The sequence below is a fragment of the Pelmatolapia mariae genome, linkage group LG16_19 (assembly GCF_036321145.2).
Source record: "Pelmatolapia mariae isolate MD_Pm_ZW linkage group LG16_19, Pm_UMD_F_2, whole genome shotgun sequence".
NCBI classification, from domain to species: Eukaryota; Metazoa; Chordata; class Actinopteri; order Cichliformes; family Cichlidae; genus Pelmatolapia; species Pelmatolapia mariae.
The window spans coordinates 44,625,625-44,642,765 of record NC_086241.1 but is presented as its reverse complement, the minus strand read 5'-3'; the positions used below and the strand labels follow the sequence as shown (position 1 = coordinate 44,642,765).

Genomic DNA, 17,141 nt, shown 5'->3' with positions numbered 1-17,141 from the left:
TAACTAAAATAAAAAATATGACCACCTAAGTGCTGAACATGAATTCAGTATCAAACATCACTGAAACTCTATGCAACCTTACTGACAATATGTCCATAATTCACAAGTATTATGGGTTACATTCATTTATCACAAATTTTGATATACTCCATTAAACTTTGATCACCAAGAACACACAAAGTTATTATTTACTGTGAGCTGTAAATTTTTAATTTACATGCAGCTACAATGATAATTTTGCAAATGATTTCTATCAGCAGGACTTATTTAGTCTTTGCAACATAATAAGACGCTTAGTTTTTCATTTGAATTTGAAATTGTTGGTGTGATCTTTGGTTTAAAACAAGCCGTTTAGCCATTTACAGTGAAAAATCATTTTTCTCTCCTTCTACCAATCTTAAGGCTTTCATAAACAATAAGTTGTGCTGTGGCTCCTGACTGCCTGTGAATGGAAATAGCGCATGATGATATAAAGCCATGTGCTGAAATTTAAATCCTTAATTTGTCTGATTATGTTATGATTAACTTGGATGACCTTTCTGATTTTCTCGTAGCTGGGCTGGTGAGGCCAGTCAGTGTGCATCAAATGGTTGTCACCAACTTGAGGAACCGTCCTTTGAGCCCCCCCCATTTGGACTCTATGAAAGATCTGGTCCTCTCCCTTTACCATCACCTGGTTACGGGGTCCAAGGATTTTCCTCACGTCGCATTCAGGGGATTCTTATCCAAAGAGGAGCTGATAACACCTTTTAGACCTGAGCTGGAGAGTCGGAGGGAGAACACCATTCCATCTCCTCTTACTGACTTACCAGGAATGATGGTGCTGCCTGCAGGGTCACGCCTCACATCTCAGATCCTGACTCCGGTACTTCCTGACAAGGCGGATATTTTTGTGCTGAAGGCAGACCGGAGGAACTGTGTCCGCACCCTGGAGGTCAACGGCCTCACCGTCAACAGAGTCATATCTGCTGTGTATCGCACAGAAGACTGTGACACTGAGATGACAAACTGCTGGAGGGTCACTGACTACAGCTCAGAGGGCAACGTCATCATGTCTGTGCTCTGCCGCTTTCTGAAGAGGTTTGCAAAGCGTGCAAAAAGAAAGGCGACAGATGAGGAAAGCAGCAGCAGGAGCCCCGCTCCACCAAGGAAGCGCTTCCGACTCTGATCAAGATCGAAGCCTTTCCTGGAGAACTTATTTTCTCCAAACTTTTGTACATATGTATATAGTTCTTTGTTATTGTTGAGATACACAGGTCAGTGTTTTCAGTGCCTCTTGCACTTTTATTTATTTGTTGGTGCTGGCCTGTGTTTTTTAAATTACTATGAGGAATACAAAATGACTTTATTATATAATCTGTGCAAAACGAAATAAGGATCCATATGGACAGTGGCAAGGATAAATTATCCTCTGCTGCATCTCACACATCAGCAAGAACCAACACAGTGGTAAGTAATAAGTAATGTTGAAGGTTGTCTCTGAAATGATGTCCCAAAATGTTAGAAAACTTCTTGAGGTTTTAACTTTTATTGTTGCTTTTCTGCCTTTTGTTTTTAAGAATCTGATGAAAAGGAGAAACAAGAAGAGACACACCACAAACGAGTTTCCCTTACTAACATGGTAAATATATTCATCATGTAATGACATTTCCTCAGAGTAACCAGAAGTGTTTGTCTTGTTCTAAAGTGATTCAGTCTTCTCTCGTGTTATTTGGCATTTGTCTTTGAAAAGAGAGGAGCAGTAACTGCATACGGAGAAAGAAACAGGAGCATCCAAAGACAACTGAGAGTCTTTAGTGCACCGTGAACAGCAGTCACCTCAGAGCAAGAGAGTCCTCGTGGCTGTCTGGGTTCTCTCCAGGAGCTCTGGCTTCATCCCACAGTCCAGAGAAATGATGTAAGTGTTAAGTGCTTGAAATGAGGCATAGGTGTGAATGTGAGTGTGAATGGTAGTTTGTTTCTTAGTTTGAGTCCTCTCTGTGTCAGATGGCAACCTGTCCAGGGTGTACCCCCGCCTCTGACCCTATAACAACTCCAATTGAACCATTTACAATGCAACATAATTTTTCTCACCTTCTAGCACATGAAAACTGTTCAGGCTTTTATAAACATTGAGTTCTGCTGTGGGTCACTTATTGCCTGTGTGTGGAAATAGCATATGATGATATAAAGCTGTGTCTTGACATTGAAATCCTTAATTTGTCTGATTATGTTATGATTAACATAGATCACTGTTCTGTTTTCTCGTAGCTGAGCTGGTGAGTCCAGTCAGTGTGTGTCAGATAGTCGTCAACAAACTTGAGGAACCGTCCTTTAAACAGCAGCCATTTGGACTCTATGAACAATCTGCTCCTCTCCCTTTACCATGACCTGGTTACCGGGTGCAAGATTTTCCTCCAATCGCAGTCAGGGGATTGATTCACTCAGAGCAGCTGACGACACCCTTTAAACCCCGTGCTGCAGAGTCAGAGGGAGAACACCACTCCATCTCCTTCTACAGACTCACCAGCTGGTATGATGGTGCTGCCTGCAGGGTCCCGCTTACATTCTCAGATCCTGACTCCAATACTTCCAGAGAAGGTGGATATTTATGTGCTGAAGGCAGCCTGGATGAACTGTGTCCACAGCCTGGATGTCAACAACCTCATCGTCATCAGAGTCACCTCTGCTGTTTATCACACAAAAGACACTGAGATGACAAACCGCTGGAGAATCACGGACTCCAGCTCAGAGGGCAGAGTTATCATGTCGGTGCTCTGCCAGTTTCTAAAGAGGTTTGCACAGAGCATGAAGAGAAAGGCTACAGAGGAAGAGAGCAGCAGCAGGAGCCCCACTCCACCAAAGAAACACTTCAGACTGTGAAGCCTTTCTCAGAGAACTTATTTTCTGACGACTCTTTAATAGTTTTAAGACTTTGGCACTGCTTCTGTGAACTGTGTTGGACATATGGCAGGGCTGTGGACTGGATCTTGAACGAGGAACATCTATTGTAGAGCCAAGTGTAAATCTGTGCAACACGAACTAAGGATCCATAAAGACAGTGCCAAGTGTACATTATCCTCTGCTGCATCTCAGACATCAGCAAGAATCAACACAGTGGTAAGTAATAAGTAATGTTGAAGGTTGTCTCTGAAATGATGTCCCAAAATGTTAGAAAACTTCTTGAGGTTTTAACCTTTATTGTTGCTTTTCTGCCTTTTGTTTTTAAGAATCTGATGAAAAGGAGAAACAAGAAGAGACACACCACAAACGAGTTTCCCTTACTAACATGGTAAATATATTCATCATGTAATGACATTTCCTCAGAGTAACCAGGAGTGTTTGTCTTGTTCTAAAGTGATTCAGTCTTCTCTCATGTTATTTGGTATTTGTCTTTGAAAAGAGTGGAGCAGTAACTGCATACGGAGTAAGAAACAGGAGCATCCAAAGACAACTGAGAGTCTTTAGTGCACCGTGAACAGCAGTCACCTCAGAGCAAGAGAGTCCTCGTGGCTGTCTGGGTTCTCTCCAGGAGCTCTGGCTTCATCCCACAGTCCAGAGAAATGATGTAAGTGTTAAGTGCTTGAAATGAGGCATAGGTGTGAATATGAGTGTGAATGGTAGTTTGTTTCTTAGTTTGAGTCCTCTCTGTGTCAGATGGCAACCTGTCCAGGGTGTACCCCTGCCTCTGGCCCTATAACAACTCCAATTGAACCATTTACAATGCAACATAATTTTTCTCACCTTCTAGCACATGAAAACTGTTCAGGCTTTTATAAACATTGAGTTCTGCTGTGGGTCTCTTATTGCCTGTGTGTGGAAATAGCATATGATGATATAAAGCTGTGTCTTGACCTTGAAATCCTTAATTTGTCTGATTATGTTATGATTAACATAGATCACTGTTCTGTTTTCTCGTAGCTGAGCTGGTGAGTCCAGTCAGTGTGTGTCAGATAGTCGTCAACAAACTTGAGGAACCGTCCTTTAAACAGCAGCCATTTGGACTCTATGAACAATCTGCTCCTCTCCCTTTACCATGACCTGGTTACCGGGTGCAAGATTTTCCTCCAATCGCAGTCAGGGGATTGATTCACTCAGAGCAGCTGACGACACCCTTTAAACCCCGTGCTGCAGAGTCAGAGGGAGAACACAGCTCCATCTCCTTCTACAGACTCACCTGCTGGTATGATGGTGCTGCCTGCAGGGTCCCGCTTACATTCTCAGATCCTGACTCCAATACTTCCAGAGAAGGTGGATATTTATGTGCTGAAGGCAGCCTGGAGGAACTGTGTCCACAGCTTGGATGTCAACAACCTCATCGTCATCAGAGTCACCTCTGCTGTTTATCACACAAAAGACACTGAGATGACAAACCGCTGGAGAATCACGGACTCCAGCTCAGAGGGCAGAGTTATCATGTCGGTGCTCTGCCAGTTTCTAAAGAGGTTTGCACAGAGCATGAAGAGAAAGGCTACAGAGGAAGAGAGCAGCAGCAGGAGCCCCACTCCACCAAAGAAACACTTCAGACGTTGAAGCCTTTCTCAGAGAACTTATTTTCTGAAGACTCTTTAATAGTTTTAAGACTTTGGCACTGCTTCTGTGAACTGTGTTGGACATATGGCAGGGCTGTGGACTGGATCTTGAACGAGGAACATCTATTGTAGAGCCAAGTGTAAATCTGTGCAACACGAACTAAGGATCCATAAAGACAGTGCCAAGTGTACATTATCCTCTGCTGCATCTCAGACATCAGCAAGAATCAACACAGTGGTAAGTAATAAGTAATGTTGAAGGTTGTCTCTGAAATGATGTCCCAAAATGTTAGAAAACTTCTTGAGGTTTTAACTTTTATTGTTGCTTTTCTGCCTTTTGTTTTTAAGAATCTGATGAAAAGGAGAAACAAGAAGAGACACACCACAAACGAATTTCCCTTACTAACATGGTAAATATATTCATCATGTAATGACATTTCCTCAGAGTAACCAGGAGTGTTTGTCTTGTTCTAAAGTGATTCAGTCTTCTCTCGTGTTATTTGGTATTTGTCTTTGAAAAGAGAGGAGCAGTAACTGCATACGGAGAAAGAAACAGGAGCATCCAAAGACAACTGAGAGTCTTTAGTGCACCGTGAACAGCAGTCACCTCAGAGCAATAGAGTCCTCGTGGCTGTCTGGGTTCTCTCCAGGAGCTCTGGCTTCATCCCACAGTCCAGAGAAATGATGTAAGTGTTAAGTGCTTGAAATGAGGCATAGGTGTGAATGTGAGTGTGAATAGTAGTTTGTTTCTTAGTTTGAGTCCTCTCTGTGTCAGATGGCAACCTGTCCAGGGTGTACCCCCGCCTCTGACCCTATAACAACTCCAATTGAACCATTTACAATGCAACATAATTTTTCTCACCTTCTAGCACATGAAAACTGTTCAGGCTTTTATAAACATTGAGTTCTGCTGTGGGTCTCTTATTGCCTGTGTGTGGAAATAGCATATGATGATATAAAGCTGTGTCTTGACCTTGAAATCCTTAATTTGTCTGATTATGTTATGATTAACATAGATCACTGTTCTGTTTTCTCGTAGCTGAGCTGGTGAGTCCAGTCAGTGTGTGTCAGATAGTCGTCAACAAACTTGAGGAACCGTCCTTTAAACAGCAGCCATTTGGACTCTATGAACAATCTGCTCCTCTCCCTTTACCATGACCTGGTTACCGGGTGCAAGATTTTCCTCCAATCGCAGTCAGGGGATTGATTCACTCAGAGCAGCTGACGACACCCTTTAAACCCCGTGCTGCAGAGTCAGAGGGAGAACACAGCTCCATCTCCTTCTACAGACTCACCAGCTGGTATGATGGTGCTGCCTGCAGGGTCCCGCTTACATTCTCACATCCTGACTCCAATACTTCCAGAGAAGGTGGATATTTATGTGCTGAAGGCAGCCCGGAGGAACTGTGTCCACAGCCTGGATGTCAACAGCCTCATCGTCATCAGAGTCACCTCTGCTGTTTATCACACAAAAGACACTGAGATGACAAACCGCTGGAGAATCACGGACTCCAGCTCAGAGGGCAGAGTTATCATGTCGGTGCTCTGCCAGTTTCTAAAGAGGTTTGCACAGAGCATGAAGAGAAAGGCTACAGAGGAAGAGAGCAGCAGCAGGAGCCCCACTCCACCAAAGAAACACTTCAGACTGTGAAGCCTTTCTCAGAGAACTTATTTTCTGAAGACTCTTTAATAGTTTTAAGACTTTGGCACTGCTTCTGTGAACTGTGTTGGACATATGGCAGGGCTGTGGACTGGATCTTGAACGAGGAACATCTATTGTAGAGCCAAGTGTAAATCTGTGCAACACGAACTAAGGATCCATAAAGACAGTGCCAAGTGTACATTATCCTCTGCTGCATCTCAGACATCAGCAAGAATCAACACAGTGGTAAGTAATAAGTAATGTTGAAGGTTGTCTCTGAAATGATGTCCCAAAATGTTAGAAAACTTCTTGAGGTTTTAACCTTTATTGTTGCTTTTCTGCCTTTTGTTTTTAAGAATCTGATGAAAAGGAGAAACAAGAAGAGACACACCACAAACGAGTTTCCCTTACTAACATGGTAAATATATTCATCATGTAATGACATTTCCTCAGAGTAACCAGGAGTGTTTGTCTTGTTCTAAAGTGATTCAGTCTTCTCTCATGTTATTTGGTATTTGTCTTTGAAAAGAGTGGAGCAGTAACTGCATACGGAGAAAGAAACAGGAGCATCCAAAGACAACTGAGAGTCTTTAGTGCACCGTGAACAGCAGTCACCTCAGAGCAAGAGAGTCCTCGTGGCTGTCTGGGTTCTCTCCAGGAGCTCTGGCTTCATCCCACAGTCCAGAGAAATGATGTAAGTGATAAGTGCTTGAAATGAGGCATAGGTGTGAATGTGAGTGTGAATGGTAGTTTGTTTCTTAGTTTGAGTCCTCTCTGTGTCAGATGGCAACCTGTCCAGGGTGTACCCCCGCCTCTGGCCCTATAACAACTCCAATTGAACCATTTACAATGCAACATAATTTTTCTCACCTTCTAGCACATGAAAACTGTTAAGGCTTTTATAAACATTGAGTTCTGCTGTGGGTCACTTATTGCCTGTGTGTGGAAATAGCATATGATGATATAAAGCTGTGTCTTGACCTTAAAATCCTTAATTTGTCTGATTATGTTATGATTAACATAGATCACTGTTCTGTTTTCTCGTAGCTGAGCTGGTGAGTCCAGTCAGTGTGTCAGATAGTCGTCAACAAACTTGAGGAACCGTCCTTTAAACAGCAGCCATTTGGACTCTATGAACAATCTGCTCCTCTCCCTTTACCAGTCAGAGGGAGAACACCACTCCATCTCCTTCTACAGACTCACCAGCTGGTATGATGGTGCTGCCTGCAGGGTCCCGCTTACATTCTCAGATCCTGACTCCAGTGCTTCCAGAGAAGGTGGATATTTATGTGCTGAAGGCAGCCTGGAGGAACTGTGTCCACAGCCTGGATGCCAACAACCTCATCGTCATCAGAGTCACCTCTGCTTTTTATCACACAAAAGACACTGAGATGACAACCCGCTGGAGAATCACGGACTCCAGCTCAGAGGGCAGAGTTATCATGTCGGTGCTCTGCCAGTTTCTAAAGAGGTTTGCACAGAGCATGAAGAGAAAGGCTACAGAGGAAGAGAGCAGCAGCAGGAGCCCCACTCCACCAAAGAAACACTTCAGACGTTGAAGCCTTTCTCAGAGAACTTATTTTCTGACGACTCTTTAATAGTTTTAAAACTTTGGCACTGCTTCTGTGAACTGTGTTGGACATATGGCAGGGCTGTGGACTGGATCTTGAACGAGGAACATCTATTGTAGAGCCAAGTGTAAATCTGTGCAACACGAACTAAGGATCCATAAAGACAGTGCCAAGTGTACATTATCCTCTGCTGCATCTCAGACATCAGCAAGAATCAACACAGTGGTAAGTAATAAGTAATGTTGAAGGTTGTCTCTGAAATGATGTCCCAAAATGTTAGAAAACTTCTTGAGGTTTTAACCTTTATTGTTGCTTTTCTGCCTTTTGTTTTTAAGAATCTGATGAAAAGGAGAAACAAGAAGAGACACACCACAAACGAGTTTCCCTTACTAACATGGTAAATATATTCATCATGTAATGACATTTCCTCAGAGTAACCAGGAGTGTTTGTCTTGTTCTAAAGTGATTCACTCTTCTCTCATGTTATTTGGTATTTGTCTTTGAAAAGAGTGGAGCAGTAACTGCATACGGAGAAAGAAACAGGAGCATCCAAAGACAACTGAGAGTCTTTAGTGCACCGTGAACAGCAGTCACCTCAGAGCAAGAGAGTCCTCGTGGCTGTCTGGGTTCTCTCCAGGAGCTCTGGCTTTATCCCACAGTCCAGAGAAATTATATAAGTGATACTCCAAAAGTTGATTCTTTTCATCTGGACGTAGCGTTTTGTGGGAGAAACGTTTTGTCACTCATCCAAGTGACTTCGTCAGTCTCAGCTGACTGCAGGTTTCCCCAATCTTATAAACAGTACATTTGCATAATGATTGAAACCAGCCCACTGAAGGAACAATGGCTGGGACGTCAGTCAGTTCCTTAATCTTAATTATGTAAATTATCATGACCATTGATCAACAACCACTGACCAAAACCCACTGATCAAAGCCCACTGATCAATGGCCATGAGTACCATTCACAGAGAGTTGGGGAATGGCTGCAATCACAGCATTGTAGCATACCTGGATCATTGAGCTTGCGTCAAGATGTTTTAACCCACTTTGGCAAGGACTGCCTACAGCTTGTACGTCAGAATGAGCAAACAGCACGTAAGATGCCGGATTACAGGAACCACCTGAGATTCAGCCTCAGATGCCGACAAAACAGGATTACTCCTAAAAGTCTGCAAATGAGCTCTTCAGTTAAAGGCTTCCGGGCAACAAAAATCCTCCAGAAGGCACAGCATCAGTTGCTCAATGAACGGGTGAGGCAAAGAAATTTTACCATCGACATGCTAAAATCTCAAGAGGAGCGGATCCGACAGAGACTGACAATGCTTCTAGATGAGAGTACTCTTAAAAAGGTGTTTGACTTTACTGAGAAGTCTCGTCTAGCACAGCACAAGAAGTCTAAGACCAGGCAACAAAGGAAATTTGACTTATTTGTTGTACGTCGGAAACCACCGCAAAATATGGAGAGTGTCCTCAGTGGCCAGAAGAGAGAAGGATGTGACACCGAGGATGTGGACAAGTGGGTGAAGAATTTGTCTGACAGACAGCTCACCCAAACAGAGAAAAACATCCTTGCTAAAGGGTTGAATTTTGCTGTCACACCGAGACAAATCCCGCTAGTGGAGCTGATCACAGCCACAGAAACAGCAATTCGTAACAACAATATTGCAGAAGTGGAAGCGGAGCAACTACGGACGAAAGTTTTGGCCTGTCTCAGCAATGCAAAGCCCCCAGCATCCAACATCACCATGGAGGAGAGGAAGGCACTCACATCACTTAGTGATGGCAACAACATTATCATCCTTCCGGCAGACAAGGGTAGGTGCACAGTATTGCTAAACCAGAAAGACTATCATGAGAAGATTTTGTCACTACTCAGTGATGAAAATACTTATGAGCCCCTGAAATGAGACCCAGGAAGTGGCTACAGGAAGAGGGCGATAGACTGTTTGAAGCAGTTAGAACAAGACAAGGCTATTGACCAGAACTCATACCACAGGCTGTACCCAGGGGAGTCTACACCAAGTCTGTATGGTTTACCGAAAATACATAAACAGGGTGCACCTTTAAGACCGATTGTCTGCATGATCAACTCTGTCACCTATAACATCTCCAAGTTTCTGGCTTCAATTCTCAACCCGCTGGTGGGCAGCTCTGAACACCACATCCAGAACACCCTGGATTTTGTTGAGAAGGTGAGAGATGTCATCATGGAGGCAGATGAAACCATGGTCTCGTACGACGTTACATCTCTCTTCACTTGCATCCCAGTCACGGAAGCGTTGGAGGTAGTCCGTAAGAGATTACAGGATGACACCAACCTCAGCAACAGGACCACTCTCAGCATCGACCAAGTGTGTTTGCTTTTGGAACTGTGTCTTCATTCCACCTACTTCACATACAAGGGTCAGTTCTACAGGCAGAAACATGGGTGTGCCATGGGCTCCCCAGTTTCACCCATCGTGGCCAATTTGTACATGGAAGAAGTGGAAAAGAGAGCTTTGCTATCCTACCCTGGAACGCCACCAAGCCATTGGTTCAGGTATATGGATGACACCTGGGTGAAAAATGAAATCTCAGGACGTACCACAATTCACGGATCACATTAACTCGGTGGACCGACACATCAAATTCACCAGGGAGGATATGAAAAGTGGCAGGTTAGCCTTCTTAGACTGTGAGATTTCCATCAGTAATGGGAGACATCTAAAAGCTGACGTGTACCGTAAACCTACGCATACGGGTCAGTCTCTAAGGTTTGACTCTCATCATCCACTGGAGCACAAACTGGGTGTCATTAGGACGCTACGACACAGAGCAAACACCATCCCCACTGACACAGCGGCCAGGGAGGCAGAAGAACAGCACATCAAGAAGGCCCTGAGTAAATGTGGTTATCCCAGCTGGACTTTTGTCAAAGCTGGAAAGGCACCTAAAGAAAGCTCCAGCCGATCCAGGAGAGAAGGACAACCGCTGCCCAAGCGAAAACCTGTAGTGATCCCATATGTGTCAGGAGTATCGGAGCAGTTGAGACGCATTTTTTCTAAACACCGGGTCTCTGTGGCTTTTAAACCCCAAAACACGCTGCGCCAAAAATTGGTCCACCCCAAGGATCGGGTCCCCCGACACAAACAGAGTAACATAGTGTACGCTGTTAAGTGCCAGGAGGATTGCCAGGATTTATACATCGGGGAAACCAAACAACCTCTGGCGAAGCGGATGGCACAACACAGAAGAGCTACCTCGTCAGGCCAGGACTCTGCAGTCTATTTACACCTACAGGCCAGTGGACACTCTTTCAAGGATGAGGATGTACACATCTTGGACAGGGAGGAATGCTGGTTTGAGCGCGGAGTCAAGGAGGCCATTTACGTGAAAAGGGAAAGACCATCTCTGAATCGAGGAGGGGGCCTAAGGGTACATCATTCGCCATCTTACAATGCTGTGATTGCAGCCATTCCCCAACTCTCTGTGAATGGTACTCATGGCCATTGATCAGTGGGCTTTGATCAGTGGTTGTTGATCAATGGTCATGAGAATTTCCATAATTATGATTAAGGAACTGACCTCCAAGCCCATTGTTCCATCAGTGGGCTGGTTTCAGTCATTATGCAAATGTACTGTTTATAAGATTGGGGAAACCTGCAGTCAGCTGAGACTGACGAAGTCACTTGGATGAGTGACGAAACGTTTCTCCCACAAAACGCTACGTCCAAATGAAGAGAATCAACTTTTGGAGATTTACTTACCTGGATGATTGAGAATGCATCAAAACGATATAAGTGATAAGTGCTTGAAATGAGACATAGGTGTGAATGTGAGTGTGAATGGTAGTTTGTTTCTTAGTTTGAGTCCTCTCTGTGTCAGATGGCAACCTGTCCAGGGTGTACCCCCGCCTCTGACCCTATAACAACTCCAATTGAACCATTTACAATGCAACATAATTTTTCTAACCTTCTAGCACATGAAAAATGTTCAGGCTTTTATAAACATTGAGTTCTGCTGTGGGTCTCTTATTGCCTGTGTGTGGAAATAGCATATTATGATATAAAGCTGTGTCTTGACATTGAAATCCTTAATTTGTCTGATTATGTTATGATTAACATAGATCACTGTTCTGTTTTCTCGTAGCTGAGCTGGTGAGTCCAGTCAGTGTGTGTCAGATAGTCGTCAACAAACTTGAGGAACCGTCCTTTAAACAGCAGCCATTTGGACTCTATGAACAATCTGCTCCTCTCCCTTTACCATGACCTGGTTACCGGGTGCAAGATTTTCCTCCAATCGCAGTCAGGGGATTGATTCACTCAGAGCAGCTGACGACATCTTTTAAACCCCGTGCTGCAGAGTCAGAGGGAGAACACCACTCCAGCTCCTTCTACAGACTCACCAGCTGGTATGATGGTGCTGCCTGCAGGGTCCCGCTTACATTCTCAGATCCTGACTCCAATACTTCCAGAGAAGGTGGATATTTATGTGCTGAAGGCAGCCGGGAGGAACTGTGTCCACAGCCTGGATGCCAACAACCTCATCGTCACCAGAGTCAATCCTGCTGTTTATCACACAAAAGACACTGAGATGACAAACCGCTGGAGAATCACGGACTCCAGCTCAGAGGGCAGAGTTATCATGTCGGTGCTCTGCCAGTTTCTAAAGAGGTTTGCACAGAGCATGAAGAGAAAGGCTACAGAGGAAGAGAGCAGCAGCAGGAGCCCCACTCCACCAAAGAAACACTTCAGACGTTGAAGCCTTTCTCAGAGAACTTATTTTCTGAAGACTCTTTAATAGTTTTAAGACTTTGGCACTGCTTCTGTGAACTGTGTTGGACATATGGCAGGGCTGTGGACTGGATGTTGAACGAGGAACATCTATTGTAGAGCCAAGTGTAAATCTGTGCAACACGAACTAAGGATCCATAAAGACAGTGCCAAGTGTACATTATCCTCTGCTGCATCTCAGACATCAGCAAGAATCAACACAGTGGTAAGTAATAAGTAATGTTGAAGGTTGTCTCTGAAATGATGTCCCAAAATGTTAGAAAACTTCTTGAGGTTTTAACTTTTATTGTTGCTTTTCTGCCTTTTGTTTTTAAGAATCTGATGAAAAGGAGAAACAAGAAGAGACACACCACAAACGAGTTTCCCTTACTAACATGGTAAATATATTCATCATGTAATGACATTTCCTCAGAGTAACCAGGAGTGTTTGTCTTGTTCTAAAGTGATTCAGTCTTCTCTCGTGTTATTTGGTATTTGTCTTTGAAAAGAGAGGAGCAGTAACTGCATACGGAGAAAGAAACAGGAGCATCCAAAGACAACTGAGAGTCTTTAGTGCACCGTGAACAGCAGTCACCTCAGAGCAAGAGAGTCCTCGTGGCTGTCTGGGTTCTCTCCAGGAGCTCTGGCTTCATCCCACAGTCCAGAGACATGATATAAGTGATAAGATAATATAACTAAAAAAAAAAACCCAGTTTAGAACAAGTGTGAGCCTCCTTTACAACTTTATTCACATCCTTTAAATGTAAGAGCTGCTGGCACGTCTGGTGAGGGTTTGCCCACACCTAATCTAAACCACAGAGCTTTAGTCCCTCTCATACTTGGTTGAGTATTGACATCAGCTGCACCGGTGCATGCAACGTGAGGGCACTAATGGACAGGGAGGAAATAATACTTGAATTCATTTTGAACAAAGACGTCATGCCAAATATTTTTTGATAGCTGTTTCAATTATGAATACACAGACTTTGTGATTGCTTTTTTCCTCTCAACATGTATTGTTCACAAATAACCACGGGCCACAACTGAATCAGATAGTTCCATCATTTCTCTTCATCTGCATTTTCGATCTGAAAGTAGAAACAACTATAACGAGGAGAAATGGAATTTTTATATTTATGAACGAGGACTGTGTGGAGGAGAGCCGAGTCAGGAAACAGGTTGTTCACCTGACCGACAAGCTGGAGTCAGAACCTGTGATTTATCCTCCCTGACTATTGAGTGATGTTATATGCTGATGTTATTTTCCTGTTTTGAGCCAAACCAGATTTCTCTATAGGAACTCTGTGTTAAAGGGTCAATGCACCAAATTGGGTTTTGATAACAGTTTATTTCTCATGCAAGGAAAGACACAAACTGCTCAGAGGGATTAGTAATGAGCACAAGTTAAATGAGCTCATTGCACTACGTTGGCTTTATCAGCCCTGCACAGAACAGATCGGTCTTAGACTCTTTGATTCTCTTAAATAAGTAGAATCTGAAACTGAAGGTTTTAGATTAAATCTGATTCCTAAATCAAGAAGTAAATCTTAAAGAACAACCTAGGTTTGTAATTTGGAACAAAGTTGCGTTAACTAAAACTATCTTGAACTGTGGAAGGTTAAGTGTGACCTTCTTAGCTGCAAACCTTGAACTGGTTTAGTAGCTTTTATATCTGTCTTACTGTGACATAAGTGCTGCAAAAGGGATTTATCTCTCTCCCTCTGTCTATCTCTCAGTCCGTCTCTCTAAAATATTCATTTTACTTTATTTTCTCTATATATGATGTAGGTTTGAATTTTCCCTGCTAAATTGTGACGGTCTGGGAGTCTCCTACGTTCGACCTGCCTGTATGTATGTTTTTCTGTGTTTTGTTTTGTCTCCCCTCCCAGTCCCCTGCTTCCCCCTTTAAGTGTGTGTGTGTGTGTGTGTGTGTGTGTGTGTATTCCAGCGTGCCAATTTATGGGCGTCATCAGGCCGGAAGGTGTTTCCCGTGTTGAAGCCGCCACACATGTCTTCCGTCTAGATTGGCCGCTACTTAAGTGTTTGACTGAGCTTCAGTCAACGCTGGATCATTGAGTTACCAAGTAAGTGAAGTCCCAGCTCTGAGTGGAAATAGTCTGTGCGTGTGTTTCTGTGAGTTCACCAATCTGATCTCTGTACCTTGTCTTGTTAGGAACTTGGAGAGGAGTGTGTCACAGGAGCGAAGTGTTTGTAAATGTCGAGTGTTGGAGTTGTTTTCCTGTCACACCTGGACCACCAGCACAGTCCTGCAGGATGGGAAAGTCCTGCATTTGGGCCCCGTTCTCGCCACGCACCTTAACATAAATAATAAACACTTTGATTGAGAAACTGCATTTTGTGTTTACTTTTGTAGGGTTGCCTACCGCTGCAGGAGGCTGCATCATGAAACCAACATGATGAACTGCCAGTGGGAGAAGCACTACCCTATAGACCTCTGTAATCCAAGTAAAAGTAGCAGTACAGCTATATACAAGTTAATACGAAGGCACAGAATCAACAAGAGCTATGAACTAATCTTAGAGCCGGGGCTACACTGGTGCGAGTCATACAAGGATCCAGCGATGAGTAGCTTCCTTTCCTCAACTTAAGTAGTGGCAGGGATAATGAGGCACAGGTGTTCACTCTCCATAGGTGCGTGGGGCGAGGGCAGGAACCACCATGACTTCCGTCCTGGCGAGACAGAGAGCGCGAGAGAGAAAAATAATGACGCTGCTGATCATCTTCATGCTGGTCCACCGGGCCGTGACATTCAGTAACATGAATATGGAAGTGTAAAGAGTGTGCAGCACAAGAGACTGCAAGATCTCAGTTATTGAAGCACTACAGGTTAAACCATGGTCACTTTGGCCGCAGACACGCTTATCCATGCACATATTTAAATTGTCCATGTAGTCACCAATGTAGATCACATGTTGATCAGACATTGCAGAGATCAGTAGATTCCTGGTGTGATTGAAGACAAGCTTTTCATTGATGATTTAAAAAGAGGGTGATGAGCTATTATTATTATTATTATTACTACTACTACTACTACATTGTCTTGATTAATCCATTAAAAAACAAACAAAAATAAAAACATTTGCAAATGGTTCAAATCTTTCATAAATATTCACGCAGAGCTGGAAATTGTAATTTTTAAATTTGATTTGTGCAGCTAATGAAAGTCTTCTGAAGGTAAGAAGGAGATGTGCAACAAAAAAATTACAAAGTCTATCTTTTTTGTTTTTTTTCCTAACAAACGTCTGTTCATCAATATATTTTTGTATTCAGTTCATTCTATTATTATTGTGTGAATGCTGCTGTTGCTCAATTCCTCGTTATTATTCTGAATTCTTTGTGGGATTTTTGGGTGCTGTGACTTTTGGTGTTTGTTCCTGTTTTTCTTTCTTTAATAACCTTTTCTCACAAGATGTTTTACAAAGTAAATACATTTGGAGAAATCTCCCTGACTGTAGTGGCGATTCCTTTTGTTTGAACAACCAAACATCCAAGAATTAAAATTCCGCAAGCCACTGCTGCACTGAGATAAGATCTTGTACGCAGGCAAAAGAAGTCGACTGTCCAAACTTGAAAGTTGCATTTTATGGTTTATTTATTCAGTTTGGCAAGCAATAAAAAGATCAATTTTTGTTGCTTCCTGCTGCTTCTTCTGCTCTGGTAAAAAATAAACAAGACATAGGCTCACTCCAGTGCATACTGGTCCTATACCAGTCTCTTTATTTAGAGACAAATAGCCCTACAGTTCTTCCTGACTGACTTAACAAGATAAACAACAAAACAAACCCAAACAATTAAGCAAGTATTAACCTACAAATAAAACTTGTGAATAACCTAAAATATAAGTAAACCAACAACAAACTTTAACAAATTTCAAAATATAAAAAATAAAGAACAAATAGCTCCAACACTCCGGCCCCTAATTGTGCATACAATCACAATTACTTTAAAGTTCCAAAAAGAAAGGAGCTATTCACTCTGATTTTCTTCAAGATCAGGCTTCCAGTAGCAAAAGAAGTTTGCTACTGGATGACTTTTGCCATCATCCATGATCCTCTTGGAGCTGTAGCGCCTGCAATCCAAATAATATCTCCAGGTATAAGACATCTTTTAGTCCTCGTCCATTTTTGTCCTTCTTTCATCAGAGGTAGGTACTCAGCAAGCCATCTTTTCCAGAACAACTCTGCCATGTATTGTACCCATTTCCACCTTTTCCTGCCATGAAGATCGCTTGGATCAAACAGTCCTGGTGGCAAAACTGGTTTGTTTTTCAACAACAAGTGATTGGGTGTCAGTGCTTCAAGACCATTTGAGTCATCTGAAACTCTGGTAATGGGTCTGTCGTTCAATAGAGCTTCAACTTCACAGAAGACTATTTGGAGTCCTTCATCATCCAAAACTTGTTCTTTGAAAATTGAGGCTAAAATACTCTTTATGGAACAAATGAGACGCTCCCACACACCACCTTGGTGAGAGGCTGCTGGGACGTTAAAGCTCCATTTGACACCATCCTGAACAAAAGCATTTTGAATTTTAGCATAGCTCAGCTCAGTCAAACTCTTGATTTGCACCAACAAAATTTGTAGCATTATCAGACCTGATGGTCGAAACTGGGCCTCGTCTACAGATGAACCTCCGCACAGCAT

At 43.1% G+C, this 17,141-nt stretch overlaps 1 long non-coding RNA gene and 1 pseudogene across 3 annotated transcripts; both read left to right on the top strand.

The window, feature by feature from the left end:
• The first annotated feature begins 1,434 nt into the window (after positions 1–1,434).
• Positions 1,435–16,070, top strand: LOC134645271 (uncharacterized). Of its 3 annotated transcripts, XR_010096533.1 has the most exons (5): positions 1,435–1,449; positions 4,860–4,921; positions 14,266–14,324; positions 14,426–14,561; positions 14,651–16,070. It is a non-coding gene; the product is annotated as an uncharacterized LOC134645271 (long non-coding RNA). The 3 variants fall into 3 exon arrangements; XR_010096534.1 differs by lacking the exons at positions 1,435–1,449; positions 4,860–4,921 and adding an exon at positions 13,050–13,155; XR_010096532.1 differs by lacking the exons at positions 1,435–1,449; positions 4,860–4,921 and having other exon boundaries at positions 13,199–14,324.
• LOC135932120 (uncharacterized) lies at positions 8,568–11,574 on the top strand (annotated as a pseudogene).
• Positions 16,071–17,141: the final 1,071 nt, after the last annotated feature.